This window comes from Mauremys reevesii, linkage group 3 (genome assembly GCF_016161935.1).
Source record: "Mauremys reevesii isolate NIE-2019 linkage group 3, ASM1616193v1, whole genome shotgun sequence".
Classification (NCBI taxonomy): domain Eukaryota; kingdom Metazoa; phylum Chordata; order Testudines; family Geoemydidae; genus Mauremys; species Mauremys reevesii.
This window is the reverse complement of record NC_052625.1, coordinates 36,204,797-36,222,204: the sequence shown is the minus strand read 5'-3', so window position 1 is coordinate 36,222,204 and position 17,408 is coordinate 36,204,797. Positions and strand designations below refer to the sequence as shown.

Here is a 17,408-nt window from a genome sequence, read left to right as displayed (position 1 = left end):
GAAATTGCAAGAGTGGGCAACACTGAGTGTTACTGCCCCCGTTTTATGGAAGGGAAATGGAGGTACAGAGAGGTTTGGAGCCAGACTTTCAAGATTTTAAGGCAAGATTTTCAAGTGCTCAACATGTACAATTGGAGTCAGATTTTCAAAACAGATCAGCTTCCATTGGGAACCCAAACAAGACCCAGATTCCCAAGAGTGCTAAGCAGCACCCAGTAGCAACCATTGTAGCACTTACAGCCAGATTTTCAAAAGAGCTCAACATCTAACATGTTGACCACTTTTGAAAATGTATCTCTTTATTTTGGTGCCTAAATGGGAGCTGAGGTCTTTGGAAAATCCAGAGCCAGTTGTGGGTCCTGAGCATTTTTGATAATCTGACTCTATGGCCCAGATCCTCAAAGGTATTTAGGTATCTAACTCCCACCGAATCAGGAGAAGCAGCTCAATTTCCAGTGAGATATGATGAAAGAAAGACAAGGAAACAAGAATGGGGAATTCAGGCTAAATGTAAAGATAGAAAGAAAGTCCTTTGGACAAGATATATGAGGCTCTTTTACTGCATGCAACTTACATTGTTAGTAATAGGAGTTGCACACTAGATTCTTCTCTCTGATCTTCAGTGCTGATTTTTTTTCCACTGTACTGGTTTTGTGGACTTATACATGCATCATGTGAGTATGGAATATACAACAGAACTACAGGCAATGTAGATGTGAGAATTTTACCTTCATGGTGGAGTTCTAAAACAAAGCCAAGTAAATGGGTGTTTTGCAGAACTGCTATGCACAGGGGCGGCTCTAGGCACCAGCAAAGCAAGCACCTGCTTGGGGCAGCCCATTTGCAGGGGCGGCAGGGAAGCTGAGAACCAACAGGGGGCTCTGAGAGCTGTAGTTCCTTGATTAGCACCCTGACTATAGAGCCAGCCCTGGAGCAGGGAAAGAACTACATTTCCCAGCATTCCCTTGGCCACTACCAACTGGAAAGGAAGGAGGGGATCTCATGCGGCAGCGTGCTGTGAGTGCTGTGAATGGTAGGGAGACCATATTTTAACATTCAAAAAATAGGACACTCCATGGGGAGGGAGGGTAGCCCCACCCTGCCACCATCCACTCCCTCCGATTGCCCCCCATAGAAACCCCAACCCATCCAACCCCCCGCCCTGCTCCCTGTCCCCTGATTGCCCCCTCCCGGGACCCCTGCCCCTAACTGCCCCCCAGAACCCCACCCCCTATCTAAGCCTCCCTTCTCCTTGTCCCCAACTGCCCCCTCCTGAGACCCCCCCCAACTTCCTCCAGGACCCCACCCCCTACCTGTCCCCTGACAAACCCCTGGGACTCCCATGCCTATCCAACCGCTGCCTGTGTCCTGACTGCCCCTGAACTGCTGACCCATCTAACCCCCATTCTCCCTGCCCCTGACTGCCCCCGAACCTCCGCCCCATCCAACCCCCTGCTCCCTGTCCCTTGACTGCCCCCCGGAATCCCCTACTCCTTCTCCAACCCCCCAGCCTCCTTACCGTGCCACTCAGACCGGAGTATCTAGCTCCACGCAGTGCCAGACACGCTGCTGCATACATGCTGCCGTGCTCCCCCGCGGAGCCCACAGCCCCCAGCACCTGCCTTCCAGATTTGAACACCTCAAAATTCAGGAGTGCTCAAGCTCAATTTGGGCAGCTGTTACTTCACTGTAACTTGCTGTAGAAAAAATAGGATAAAATTGAGCAAGAAATGCTTCCCAGTGGTTATTAGGACTGGAATTGCTATTTTCAACAGCCATTGCCTTTTTTTTTGTTTGTTTGTTTAAAAGGAAGACAGTGATATTGCATTGGCAAATTCCCCATAGAAAGAAAGAGTGGAACAAAAGAATAATAAAGGCACCTCAACTTTTCCTCATTTATGGAGGACAGTCTTATAATATGCATCCAGATATCCTCCAATCACACAAGCTGAAAATTGTTCCACTTTACTGCAGCTCTGTAACCATATGGGAACCAATCCTGTCTGTGTTCTGTGCACATCCAAAATTCCTGCTGAATGACTCGCCCTGGGAGCAAGTTACCAGTGACCCAGGGCTGCGGCGGAAGGAGAGTGCAGGTGGGGGGTGGGGAGAGCCCCGGGCTGGGACGGCAGGAGGTGTGTGTGTGTGGCACTGGTGGGGAAGGGGGAGCCCAGGCCTGGGGCGGCAGGGGGTGTGTGGGGAGGGCACTGAGGGGGGGGAACGGGGGAGCCCAGCGCTGGGGTGGGGTGGGGTGGAAGCCCAGGGCTGGGGCAGCAGGGAGGTGCGGGGGAGAGCCCAGGGCTGGGACGGGGGGCGGCCAAATTTTTTTTTGCTTGGGGCGGCAAAAAACCTAGAGCCGGCCCTGGCTATGCAGGCACTTAAGGAGAATGAATCCACACCAAGCTGGGGCAAAATGAGTTCCTATTGGGGTTCTTACACTGTGGTCATAACTGTTATATCTGAATGCACCTGTACCACCACCAGGGCTTCAGCTGAATCAGGGTCTGGATCATATTCATGTGGATCTGGTGGAGCACATCTCTGCAACAGGTTGAGGTGGAAAGTCGTCCTGCACAGCAGCTCCATAGCACAGCAGCTCACACCCTGCACGGTGGAACTAAGCCCGCTCTATTACATTCAGGGGCCTCCCACAGACCCTGCATTTCACCCAATGTTAATAAAACCTAGATTGTAACTATATTTATCTTTCCTGAGAGGTGACTACAGCATGGACCTGATCCACAGTCCATTGAAGCCAGTGGATGTCGTCTTACTGGATCAGGGCCAGGTTGTGCTACCCTAAAAGGACTATTTGTGGGAGGAAATACGTGGCAGGATGTAGAGTTTGAGATTGTGCAATCTGAGGTTTACCAGCTCAAAGCAGCTTATATTTCACCCAGGACAAAGTTGTGTCACAGTTTTTATGTAACCTGTTTCTGCTTATCCTCTGTAGCTTTATTTCTGTGTGAATGGTTTAAATGATCAGTATAATCCGAAAAGAGAAAACAAGATCAGATGGGTCACAAACTGAATTTCAGAGGCTGAATTTGGAATGAAATTAACAAAAAACATCAAACTTCCAAAATCTCTTTGATATTGTAAAGATCTAAATAATATTAAATAAAATAAGTTTTGTTCTTTTCAAAGCTTACTGATTATGTATTAAATCAATAAAAATTTGGTTTCACACTTACTAGAGAGGGAGATTTTCAAAAGGACCTAAGGAATTTAGGAGCATGAATCCTATTGAAAGATAATAGGACTGTGCACCTAACTCCTGTAAGTACTTTTGTAAATCTCCCCCCATAGTTTTTAAATAGTGAATCTACATTAAATAGATTTTGTTCCAGCTAAATATATAGGCTTTGTGATAGACCCAGGCTAGTTGGGTATAGCAGAAGGCAGATATACTGGCCACTGGATTAACAGTTTTCTGTTCCCTGACTGACCAGAGCAGGGGCTGCTCCAGGCTAATGAGAACACCTGACTCCAATTAACCTGCAACGAGTCAGGTGAGGCCATTAAGCTAATGTGACCACCTGACTCTAATTAAGGCCCCTTTGATACTATAAAAGGACTCAGTCCAGTCAGGCAGAGGAGAGTTGGGGAGCCAGAGGAGAGGAAGTGTGGTTGAAGGGCTGGTTAATGAAGACACCCTCAAGTCATTGGTAAGGGTGAAGAAGGGAGAAGCAGGAGAGCTGTGGGGAAGTGGCCCAGGGAAATGTAGCAACTCTGGCAGTGAAAGGTTGGCTGCCTGCCAACAGCTGGAACCCAGAGTAGAGGGCAGGCCCAGATTTTCCCCCCAACCCACCACTACAGGAACACCTCCTTGGAGGGGAAGTCAGGCCCCTGTCAGGACAAGAGGCTAAACTGTTCTGAAACAAGTTCCTAGGGACAACAGAGACTGTGGGAGTTCTCTCACCAACCTCCTTGCTGGCTTATGATGAAAAGGGCTCAGCAGACTGTAAACCTGGCCCTAGAGAGAGAAGGGCTACGTAGAGTGTCTCAGTGAGCTGCTGAAGCTAGCATATACTGCCTAGAAGTGTAGGACCCATGGGGACAAGGTCAGAGCTTTGCCACAGCTTGTTCTAACTTGTTTTAATATATAGTACACACATCTCTCTCTCTCTCTCTTGTAAATCAAGGGTAAAAAAGCAACTCTAAATAAAAAAAATATGCAAAATTTAGAAAAAACTCAAGGCAGGAATAAACAATTTGCACATTACATAGAAAAATAACATCTTGTAAGAAAGGTTTTATAATGCCTAAGAGCACTAAACAGACAAAGAGAGAACTGGGGGGAAATCCCTAAAGAGTATCCTTTAAATAATGTGCCCTTAATTTATTCAAATTTCCTACAAGTGATTTTAATTAATTATTTATTGAATCTCTGGCATGTTTATGATAATCTTTTGGTTGAGCCATACAGTAACACCACCAAATATGCTCAGATCTAATTCTCTCGGAATGAAATTCAGGACAAAAACTGAGCAACAGCTCAAGGCTTTTGCATTTATTCTTATTTAAATCATGTACTGAAAGGCTTCCACCATTATCTCTCTCTCTTTTTTTTTTAAAGAACCCATCTCAAAGCACATTGAAGAAAAAATATATTCTGCTATAAAACAAAGTATTTTTTGAACTCTGATTTCAAATGCCTTTCAGACTTCAATTTAGCGAGCTGAGAGAAATGGACAAATCCCATGTTTTGCATGCATGTTACTCGCAAGTCAGAGTTCTTCAGCGCCTGTGTATTTCTAGTTCCAGTTAAGTCAAAGTTAATGTTTCACAATGCTGTTGATGTTGATTGCTTTGAACTGTTTTTGGTCACAAAGATTGATTCACGTCTCAGGCACTGCTGCTGTCTTGAATAAAGAAGAATCTAGCCAGCAATGCATGTACTTGCCTGGGTTTTGTTTAATTATACCGCCGCTTGAGAACAATGCAGCATTTTCCAGACTGCTCTCATAAAAAAATAAAAATAGAAAATAGTTTTTAAAAGATTCAAGCCTGCAAAGAATTAGTCTTAAAAAATTTACACCATTGCTGAGAAATCAGAAACTTGTCAACATAAGATGAATTCCATTGATATTTATTCTACCAATGATATTGCATTTCCATTTTTTACTTTTTCCATTTTGAATGTGAAATCCTACTCCAAACTGTAATTGCATTTTTACTACAAATGTATGGCTGGCCTGGCCTTAGATCCCCATGGACTTTCAGTATTGGATTTCATTATTTCTCCTTTCTCTCTTACACCATACACACTGACAGTTGCCTCTCAAACAAGATATTCTTTGTGGGCCAGATTCTACTCTCAGGCACACTGGTGTAAATCCAAAGCAATTTCTGTGGAGTGACTCTGGATTTTCACTGGTTTAGTTGATTGCAAATAAACATGGTGTCACAGGGACAGGTTCTGCTAAGACTAATGGATCTCAGTTAATATTAACAATGTGCTGACTCTTTGTTTTCATCTTTTCCCTACTCAGACGTGTCTTGGAACCATATAACTAATGTGCTGAGATTCCAAGCAAAGGAAGTTGTGTGCCATGATGGATTTCATTGCTTTGGTTTGACTACAATAATGGAAACATAACTGTTCTAGTTTTCCTTTCAGGGTTTGCCAGGGCTATTGATCTGACATCTAAGAGCCCTCCTTCCCTTTCATTGCTGTTAAAAAGCGTGTTTCTCATCCTGTCCTCACCAGTCAACCAATCTAACAAGAACAGAAAGCCCATTGTCATGATTCTGTTGCTCAGAGCTCAAATTACCATGCTAAAGTTTCATATGCATGCAGCAATCATGACATTTCTCAACGGTTTATAAATTGTGACTTTGCATCCGGCAGGCCTGCTGTTCTTCAGAAAACAATTATTTCCGCCTATTGTATATGATGCTACTCTTTCATTTCTGGTGTGATCCCAGTTCTCAGAAGGGCCTTGGCTCCTGCCATTCGCCATAGAGGTTGATAGCTTTCATCAAGGAATAGGGCAAATGATTGACTGTTTGTCACCTTTTGTTGAGAAAGCTGGCTTGTTGCTACCATCAAGTGACAAAGCATCATGAAACAGCTACAAAAAAGATTTTTGATGAGAAAATAAATGCTTTCATGTGTTCTAGGAACTTCTTGTTGAAGTTATAGGGTTCAAACTCATACACAACATCATTGGGTTGCAAGTCTATCATTTGAAAGGGGCACGTTGGGCAACAATGCAGGCCTTGCAGATCGAAAAACATTTTGACTTCAAAGATGCACCTGGAAGATGTTTTCCCCAGTTATAACCCTTGATATTTAGAGACCCTAGTAAAAGTTGCCCTATACACAAGCACAGTCCATGCAGTGTGCCTGTTTGCCATTGAGAGAAACCAATGTCATAATAATTAAAACAATAAAAATTATTATTTAGCACTGACAATGTGCTCACAATAATAAGATACTCCTTGTGCAAGAACGCTTACCATTTAAAACGGAGACACAAAGAAGACAGGACAACTTGGAAAGTCCAGATGTGCAGACAATTGAGAGCTGTTGAGTTCTTCTTTAGGTCTTCTCCCCTCGTAATGAATGTCTTGTGTCAATTTGCAACCAGTGAAGGCTCATAGCGGCCCTGTTAAAATAAATGTCAGTGTAACCAGGGTCTGATCTAGGCCATGTTCCTGCAAGGGTGTGCTCGTATGTATCTTATCATCAGGGCAGGACATGAGTTTATAACATAAATCTATGTTGTTCATTGCCAAAGCATGTCACACAGTGTTGTCTCCTATCTGACCAAAAACCTGTAATATAATACAACTCAAATCTTCAAATATCATGATTCAGGCCCCCAGGAAAATCACAGAATAGGGTTAAAAAGCAGGAGATATTTTTAAAATAATAAATGTGAGGTTCTGGGTTTTGAGCCATAAGGGTTCCCATTTTTAAGCTTTCCCCCTCATAAACAGTAGGGCTAGAAACATTCTGTTTTTTTAAATAAAAGCCAAGATTTTCTTGTATTTACATGTATAGCAGCAGTTAGGACTTTAAGAAAAACAGTAAATATCAGCAGACTCACCATAAAGTCTTGAGAGTTGGCAACACTGGTAATAAATCGATCAATTCAAAATAAAATGCACTGCATCAAAGAGTTTGAACAAGACAATATTCAAATGCACTCAGCCAAGTAGGGAAGGCTGAAATTCACTCATTCTGTCCTATATTTCAAATTTAGCCCTAGGCAGAATAACTGCAAGCTAGTATCACCCCAGGCCACGACAATGCCAAAGTAAATGAAACTTTTTTTATTGCATTATCTTCTTATGGGTTTTCAGAGGAAAATTCATCCCTGAGTGCTCATCAGATTTGAACAGGAGTGAAGGGACACAGCAACTGAAATATCTTCTTATCCACTAGAGGGAGGTACCTCCATATTAGGACAGAGCATAAAGGCACAAAGGACCTTCAAAAAAAGAAAGCCCTGCATGCACATGAATTGCAAAGTAACATTCATGTTGCACATTACCTAGCAAAAATAATAACCTGTTGGTTCATTTAATGCTCATATGTAAAATTACACACTATGTAACAAATTAATTTTTAAATTGAATGGCAACAGAACTCCGCTTATCTTACTACAAACTTCATTGTTGTTTAATTAGAGTGCCACTTTACTGCTTAATAGACTCACAGGAAATTGTTCTAGAAGAATAATTAAAAAGAATAAAGGTTAGATTCAGATTTCTGGCAAAGTTGTATTGCCTTTACCTCCCTTAAAACATGAATCCCATTAACCTTTCATGAAACATGTTAAATTGCTTTCAGTTAACTGTCATTCTAATTAAAACTGAGTCATAAAAAGAAGTCACTTATTTAATGCCATATCTATGCCTGCACACACACACTTATGATTTTCATTCTTCTTCTATACATACACTAATCACTAAGGACAATAATGTCAAAAAATAGGTCTGGTCTACACTTGGGGGGTGGGGGGGGAGAATCGATCTAAGTTACAAAACTTCAGCTACATGAATAACATAGCTGAAGTCAACGTACATAGATCTACTTACCGCGGTGTCTTCACTGTGATAGGTCAACAGCTGACGCTCCCCCGTCAACTCCACCTATGCTTCTCGCTCCGCTGGAGTACCGGAGTTGATGGGAGACCGCTCGGCGGTCGATTTATTGCATCTTCACTAGATGCGATAAATTGACCCCCGCTGGATCGATCGCTCTGGAGATAAGTGTAGACATGCCCATATAGATACTGATCTCTTGAAGCACTTAAGTACAGGCTTAACCTTTAAACATATGAGTAGTTCCATAGACTTCAACAGAACTACTCAAATACTTAACTTTATACATGTGCTTAAGTTATTTGTTGTATAGGGGACTGAATCTTTAATTCACATAAAATTGGCAGGTAAGTATGGCAGGACTGAATAGTACATGTCACTGCTTGGGCAGAGGCACTGGATTTTTAGTTTAAATCTCTTAATAGATTCATACTTGGTTTACTTTTTTTTTTGATAAATTTTGTAAATTTAAGGATAAAAATAGTAGTTATGTGCCTTTAAAAGCTCTTTATCGGGGGAAAAAAACAAACAAAAAAATCTTGCCAACTCAACTGTGCTTTGAATATAGAACACTTGCACAGTGGCTTCCTACTCTAGGCAAGTGATACAGAATTTGATTTCATATTTCACTGAAACCCTCTTGTCCCAATCTTTCAAGCTGTTGTAACCACAAAACATTTTCTAAAAAAGAACTTAATGGGAAACTTGGGTATAAAACTGAACTCTTCAATATTTCAAAAAGACTTGCATTTAAGCAATATGCCAGACATCACATCCAAAAAACCCTTAATAGTGCAATTTAAATATATCATAAATTAAAGGACTCTCTTAAGTTTTGTTAAAGAATAACCACCAGAAAGAAAAGAAAAAACATGTTTGTGACAAGGGGTTAACTACAATGATTCTGTTTCCCAGCTGTGTTCTAGCACTTACTGCCCATATCTCAGCTGGCTTAATCTGCTGATCCTGCTGAATTGCTGAAGGCTTAAATATCCTGGATGGCATTTGAACTTCTTAAGCACTTGTTCTGGAAATCTTCCTACTGGCTGCTTTTATCAGCCAGAACACTCTAATCTATTCTCAGTGAAAGATTATTTTTTTAATATATCACAATTCTTCCACTGACGGACAGGGTCTGCCTCTTACAAGAGAAGCCAAGGGTTCTACACCCTCATCTGCGTTACCCCCGAGATCTGTACATGTCTCATAGGAGCTACAGGAAGCAAGGAATATGATGTCTGTTACATTGCCCAAGTGGCTTCTGCTGGTCCCTGGAGAGCACTGGCTCCACAGAAGCCACATTTCCCATAGCTCCCAAGACTGTGGCTGTCCCATGAGGGGTAGCACAGCATGGAGGGGAAAGCAGCACCAGGTCTCTTTTCCCAAATATATTTGACTGAGATAATCTCTCTCATGTAAAACTGACCATCACAGCTCTGTGGAACACAAATGCCAGAGGAAAGGATTATAAAGTGTGGATGGGGTGGGAAGGGACCATGCTGGTTCGATAAAAGTTCCCCTTCAGTGGGTTCACAGATGGAAGCATTGGGGACTTTAGTTATTTATGAATAGAAAATTCCTTCCAAACACAACATAAAAGGCAGAGCTGCCGAGATAAGATTGTTTAATATCTGTCTGCCTTGTAGAACTGGTCAAAAATGTTAACACCCTGTCAATTTTTAAGTTGGATTTGCTTGGTTTTAGTCTCTTAAAAAGAGAAAATGTGTTTTCAACTAAATATTTTAAAAAAAATCCATGTTCATTGACAGTTTTTAGATTTTCATTAAAAAACAAAAAATGTTCAGTCTGGGGCATTTTAAAAAAAACAACAACAAAAAAACCCACAACCCTCCTCTCAATTTTGAAGAAAGATAATGTCTGAACCAGCTCCACTGTCTTGTCTGCTGCTTTCAGATAGCATAGGTGCTTTTGCCAGAATCTAAACAATGGCCATTCTGCTTTACTCTTCATGTCCCAGTTTATTCACAGAGCGGCTGAATAAATGACTTGCACATTCCTTGAATATTGTTTTATTAGTTTTAAGGTGCAGGTTCTGTTCTGGGCATAAGCTGAAACAGAAGATACTCACCTAATATAAAAAAAATGTTGCAGAGGAGTTTGGAGCTGCAGAGCTGTGACTGAATGGAGTGGATATATGTAGCGCAGCAGATAGAGTTTAATGTCATAGCTTTCAGTTGAAAAGTAGAGGATTTTGACCTGGTGCAGAAGCCCCCACAGCCTGAAAACTGTAATTAACTTTGACTAAAATGCAGCAGGCTAATGGATTTCCTATGTAGCCTATCATTTAATTTAAAACTATAATGAAACTGAAAAGCTCCCTGTCCTAACAGCAGCGCAGCAGAAAAGAACATAAGGATTAGGTGGGTGTACTTTTAAAACATAGCAGAGTCTTGCTGGAAGGAAACATTTCTTTGTAAGAATACAATGGGAATGGTGAAAATAATTGTGGCGGACATCTAAGAGTGCAAGAACAATATTTTAAACTGAATAGACCAGAAAGGGTGCATTCCTGCCTGGGGATATACAGGCCTATTCCTTGCTTATCCCATTGAGCAAGCCACTTTCACACCACTTCAGATGTAGAAGCAGCCTACCCAGTGCAAGAGTGGGCTAAGGGAGGCTGTGAGCTGCTCAGGGCTTGCTCACATCCAGCCTGCTAGCCCCCGTCCTGCCTTTGCAGTGGCCACGCAGTGGTGTAACTGACATACGGGATTATGCCAACATTTCCAAAAGTATTCACTAATTTAGGGATCCTCTGTGTTTGGGTGTGTAAACTGGGATACCAAGGCATTCCAATGGGCCCATAAAGTCAGACTCTGCAGGGCTGAATGACCTGCATGGGATGTTCTGCAGTCTAGTGTACTTAGCCAGGGCCTTACATTCAGGTGACGTAAACTCTAATCTTGCTCCTAACATTCAAACCGTGTGGCCGCCTAACTCCGAACCTCAGTTTCCCCATCTTTAAAATATGAATAATACCAGTATAGTATTTGCCTGCAGATGTCGCAAGGTCTGGTTAAATAGTGTTTGAAAAGACCTATTAAATACAAAATATTCATAGATTCCAAGGCCAGGAGGGACCATTGTGAGTATCTCGATCAGTGGTGGGCAACCATGCAGCCCATCAGGGTAATCCGCTGGTGGGCCACAAGACCGTTTGTTTACATTGACCGTCTGCAGGCACGGCCACCCACAGCTCCCAGTGGCGGCAGTTTGCCATTCCCGTTCAATGGGAGCTGCGGGAAGCAGTGCAGGCCACAGGGACATGCTAATGTAAACAACCTGTCTCGTGGCCCACCAGCGGATTACCCAGATTACCCTGATGGGCTGCATGTGGCCTGCGGGCTGCAAATTGCCGACCACTGATCTAGATTGACCTCCAGTATAACACAGGCCATAGAAATTCCCAAAAATAATTCCCAGAGTATATCCTTTAGGAAAATATTGCTTTAAAGATGGAGTGATGGAGATGGAGAATCCATCACAACACTTGGTAAACAATTGGTTATTCTCACATTAAAATGTATGCCTCATTTCTAGTCTGAATTTGTCTAAATTCCAGCCATTGGATTGTGTTATACCTTCCCATGCTGGATTGAAAAGCCCATTATTAAATATTTATTCCCCAAGTAGGTACTCAGACTGTAATCAAGTCACCCCTTAACCTTCTCTTTGTTAAACTAAATTGATTGAGGTCTTTGAGGCTGGTTTTCTAATCCTTTAATCATTCTTGTGGCACTTTGCTGAACCCTCTCCCTTTTGTCAACATTCATGAATTATGGGCACACAGTATTTCAGCAGTGATTACACCAGTGCGAAATATAGAGGTAAATATAGAGATCAAATAACCACTCTACTCCTATTAAATATTCCCCTTTTTATGCATCCCAGGATCACATTAGCTCATTTGGCCACAGAGTCACACTGGGAGTTATACTGGAGGTCAATCTAGATCAGTGGTGGGCAACTTACAGCCCGCAGGCCGCATGCAGCCCGTCAGGGTAATCCGGGTAATCCACTGGTGGGCCACGAGACAGATTGTGATTTAAAAATATTTACAATGAAGATAGCAAGCCGAATCCTTCTCTTGGAACGATTCCAGTTCTCTGTACACAGATATTGTTCTAACTCCAGGCATTTTTATATCGTGCTTGGAACTTGTCTGTCATTTCCCTTCCATCCTTTTTTCTCTTGTTTTTTTCAAGCGATGATAAACATATAAATTGCATTTTTTTAAAAAAAATCTGTACTTGCTATAAGTAAAATTACTTCCAAAGTATTAAGCACATTTATTCTCTGAATTCAAATATACTGGCTATGAATAATTTCTGAGGCCCATGTAATATTTATGGAAGAAATCTGAAACCCCATATCATGTTTGCAAAAGCAAATCACAGAAAGCAGAGATTACTTAGCCACTGAACCATAATAGGCTAATATTTCTGTTTGCAGATTGTGTGTCACCAAGCACAGGCCTGGCACAAAAGCCAGTGGCAGCAACACTCAGTTGGTCAGGCTGCCACTGTTGGGCGCTCATTTACTATGGTGACGGGGGCCATACAAGTACCTTAGATAAGCCTGCCTGATGCTGAGCTTGAGGGCAAGGGTGGCTGATGGAGCCTGGGGCAACCTGATGGCATGGTAAGTCTATTAGCACCCAAATGTAAGTGTTACACTGTACTAGAGTAGGTGTAGCGCTGTAATGCGTATGCAGTGATCTACACTTCCGGGAGCCCCACACATTCACCCAGCCAGCCACAATGCCATCTGAGAGTAACATGAGTCAGAAGCAGATTATACAGAGTTAAAAGAACTTAAATACATGCTTGTTGCACTATTCCTAAAAGGAGTTTCAATTACAAAATTTCACCCAAGTCAATGGAATGTTAGATGATGATCATTGCAAAGGCATCAGGCCCTGCACACCACTTAAGACCTGTGGAGGGGTGTGCAGAGATGACTGCAGGCAGAGACAGAGGTAGGCTCCACACAGGTTGTGAATAGACTAGCAAAGGGAGAATTTGGGGACAGGCTGCAGGAGGGGTGCAGAAGACCTAAGATTACATTGATTCAGTGGCCCAAAATCCCCACATTGGTGATGCCTACGAGACCCTATTCTGCTCCCTCACACAGTGGGTGTATTCCATCTTATTAGTGGGATGGGTATACTCTGATTACTCTGGCTTTGGATAGGGAGCAGTGAATTTCACTGAATAATACTGTTATTAAAGCAGATAAAACCTGCACTGAAAAAACAAAAACAAAACAAAACAAGAAAGCAGAAGAATGTCATCATGAAAGAACTCAACTAAAATGGGTATGGTTTGGAATCAGAAGGTTGGTGCATCAGATAGATGTAAAGTGTTGTGGTAGAAGAGAAACTGAAGAGATGTGAGAAGAGGAGAACATTCCCTCCCACCCCATCCACACTTTATAATCCTTTCCTCCAAACCACAAGGTTGATTTAAAGCTAAGGGCAATGCAGACAAAAACAGGACATGAGAATCGGGGATTGTGAAATGTCAGACATGACCAGTGACAGGAAAAGAGGGAGAGGATTGCTGACATGAGCCTGAATGACAAATAAAACTGACACTACCTGACAAGGGGAGTGAATGAAGGCTTTTTGATCCAGAGTCTTATTGACATCATGATTACTAGTGGGGAAAAAAATCCCTCCTCAGTATTTATAAGCAGTTTTGACAAGCTGAATTTTAGTACACTAAATAATCCTCTCCTGCTGAGAAAAGAGCAATAAAATGGCCTTTTCTTTCTCTGGAAAAGGAAGCCACAATCCCAGTCCCTGACCTACACGAGTATAAGGCTTTCAGACATAGTGTCACCAGAGGGTATATATGGGTGGGAATATGACTCTTCTCCTCTCTGGCTAGCAAACCACAGTGAGGGGTAGGGAAGTGGAAGGGTGGGTCAGTGGTTATAATGCTAGCCAGAGAGCCAGATTCAATTCTCTACCCTCCCTTCCTGTGTGACCATGGACAAGTCACTTAGTGTCAGTTTCCCACCTGTAAAATGTGGATAATCATATCTACCTACTGCCAGGGCAGTTGCGAAGCTAAATACATTAATGATTGTGAGGCCCCCCTATACTATAGTAATGGGGGGCCACACAGGTATCTTTGGTAGATAATATACATTGGACTCTTCCAGTGGCTTTAGCAGAAGACACTGCATGTGCTGTCCATCAGTGCTGAGGCTATGCCTACACTAGAGAGCCTATAATGGCACAGCTGTACCAATACATGTAAAATCTCTCATGTAGCCACTCTAAGCCAATGGGAGAGAGCTCTCCTGTCAACATAATTAACCCACATCCAATGTGCAGAAGAAGCTCGAGGGGAGAGGGGGAAGCGGAATATTCACACCCCTGAGCAACATAGGTTTTGCCAACATAAGTGGTAGCCTAGACATGGTCTCAGAGACATTCTGTCTTTCACAGGAAGAAAGATTCCAGGAGCTGACAGTGTGCAGAGTTCCTCCTCAGTTTCTCATAACAGACTGTTGCTTAGCCACAATAATAGCCCTTCATAAATAGTCTTCATAATTCCAGATGTCAACATGTGGTTAATCCTTGTGCAGGCAGAGGGCCAGAAATGTCCATATGTGATTACCACACCAGGATGCCTAACCACAACTCCTTGCTGACTGCCCAGTAGACATAGACATTCTTCATAGCCTTGATTTCCCTTCAGCGTTGATCACTCAGGTGTTTTCATATTAATGACAATATTTAAATGGCTATTTTTGTTTAAAGCAGTAAAATGTACAGAACTAAATCTTACAACTGAATTTACATGCTGGCAGAGTAGGTCTTATGAACTAGGGCAATATCCTCAAGAGACTTTTTAATGAGAATTTAAAATTAGATTTTCTTTGTAATTTTCACTACGTTTCTACTTCTAATATAGTTTGTTTCTTAGTGACAATCCAGAGAGCCCTCCTCTTGCTAATTTAACACCTGTGATGTCTCACATGTGTTATTTAGAGCAGTGGAAAAAGATCAAGCTTCACATGAAGATTTTTTCCAACCTTTCATTTTGGATGATTACATGTGCCTGAAATTTATGTTTTCAATGAAATTTCCCTATAATTTTTTTTCTAACTTTAAAACTAATAAAAAGACTCGAAGAGTCTCCTGTGGTCAGTTTCATGATTGTGACAATATGGATGTAAATGACTATCATCCCTCACAAAAATGTTTTTCTCGTGAATTGTAGGGGAGCAGAGAGGGTATTTGGTGACAAGCAGGTGTGGCACTCTGTACTTCGAAGCCGTCCCTGGAAACCCACCCCACCATATCCACCCTTGCCATATAATTATGATATATTTCATATAAAGCATGTCATGTAAGATATCATATGAAAAGTCATGATCTGCTGAAATCCACTGTTCTGTCCAAATGTGTATATCATTCATTTGTATGAAGTTATGAGACTTCACTCTATGGTTGTTATTGAAATATGTTGTAAGTTTGAGAGTCTCTGCTGCTAGTTTCCCAGTGACAGCCTGGGTGGTGATCCACACTCAGGAAAGTGTTAAGCAACCATTAATCAGTGGAAGAGTTGTAATTAAGGGATTTACAATGCTATAAGAGGATGCTGCAAGCACCACACAATCAGGGATTGCTCAACTCTGTAACTCAGCAAAGCCCACCAGGACATGTCTGGGCTAGTGTTTTCCAGGCACATGGACTGAGGATATAAAATAGGGGACAGTGATATCATGTTTTGGCCTTTCTCCTCCCCCACCTACTCTGGAAGCAACAAGAATGCTGAGAAGACAAAGACTTGAATTGAGGAGATTGGTCCCAGGCTTAAAGGGGAAGCCGGTGTATTAAGAACTATAACATCTAATGGGGTGGGAAAACTGCTTGATCTGAATACTGCCTAGTCTAATAAGGTTTAAGATTTACACCATGTGCTTACATTTTATTTTCTTTGGTAACTATTTCTGACCTTTTTTGCCTACTATTTATAATCACTTAAAATCTATCTTTTTATAGTTAAAATATAAAACAGATTTATTCACCTAAAATAATGTTTGTTGGTTAAAGTGCTTGGGAAATCTCAGCTTTGTTTACAAAGGCTAATGTGTGTCTTCTTCATGTCGAGGGAGGGGTGGACTGGGTAATAAACTTACACTGGTCAGGCTTCTGACCAGTACAGTTCCGGGGTGCAAGACTGGAGGCGTGGGTGGGATTGGCTGGTGCCTTTCTCTGTGTGATTCGTGAATGGCTCAGGGAGCATTCATGCAATATAGCTGGGTGTGGGGCTCAACATGATGTTGTACTGAGTGATAACAGCACCTGGAGGGGTTTGCTGCTTGTCACTAGCAAAGCATTGTTAGAGACAGCCCAGACTGGAGCGTTTAGGGGGCACAGCAGTACCCCAGTTCCAGACTGTACCTCAGGGATCCCATCACAGCAAGAAAGAAGATAGAGAAGTTTATTATCCTATTGTTACTTCATCTTCTCCAAATTTCCTCTTCCTAAGCTGATCCAGTGACAAACCACACATATGGAGGCAGAGGTCAGACTACTGGTTCACATCTCTATTGTAAAGTGACTTGTCCACCCCCCAGCTTCTTAAATCAGCAAGTGAGAATGGTGATAAAACAAATGCCAGCACTCTCACAGCTTTGCATTAAGGGCTTAATCCAAAGCCTACTGAAGTCTATGGGAGTCTTTTGGATAAAGCACCTCACTTATGTTGCAAAGGTAGCAAGTTCAAATCACCTAGAGCTCATTTTTAATTAGAAATTATTCTTATCTTATATGCTTTCAGTATCAAATGGATCTCCATTTAATTCTGAGCTCCAGGAAGTGGACCAAGTTAATTTTGTCTCATTTTTCTTTCCCATTGAAGTCCTTGCTGGGACTTAGGCATGTGCTTTAATGTTTTTGTGAATCAGTGCATTTAGAATTTCTAAGCTGCTCATCACTGCAGTATTTTGGTGCCAGGTATAAACTGTACCTCAGCTATTCTTCAGGATAAAGATCTAGTTCTAATGTGGGCTGTTTTTTTCCAACTATCATAATCTTGCTATAGAACATTTCTAAATCCCTGTAAATGTGCACAGTGATGGAGTGAACTACTCTTTCTCAAACTTTTTGGTTTTGATGCAAAATATTTTAAATCAGAGCCAGAATCCAGTCAGAGACACTTTCCCTTGTTCTTTTAACCTGAACTGGTGTATCTTGAAGTCAATGGGACTCCATGGGGTTCAGAGCTTCACCTGCATGCAGCACATTGCAGCATTGGACATTATTCTGCTTAGGGCCAACTTTGACCCTTCCAGTAGTAAGCAGTTAC

The 17,408-nt window shown here is 42.0% G+C and overlaps 1 long non-coding RNA gene across 1 annotated transcript in view; it reads left to right on the top strand.

Annotated features, from left to right (window-relative positions):
- Nucleotides 1-976: 976 nt before the first annotated feature.
- The window catches only part of LOC120402021, a 61,639-nt gene continuing 45,207 nt past the window's right edge, over nt 977-17,408 (top strand). The window contains exon 1 of the long non-coding RNA XR_005596914.1: nt 977-1,033. This is a non-coding gene — a long non-coding RNA (uncharacterized LOC120402021). The remainder of the gene's footprint in view (nt 1,034-17,408) is intronic.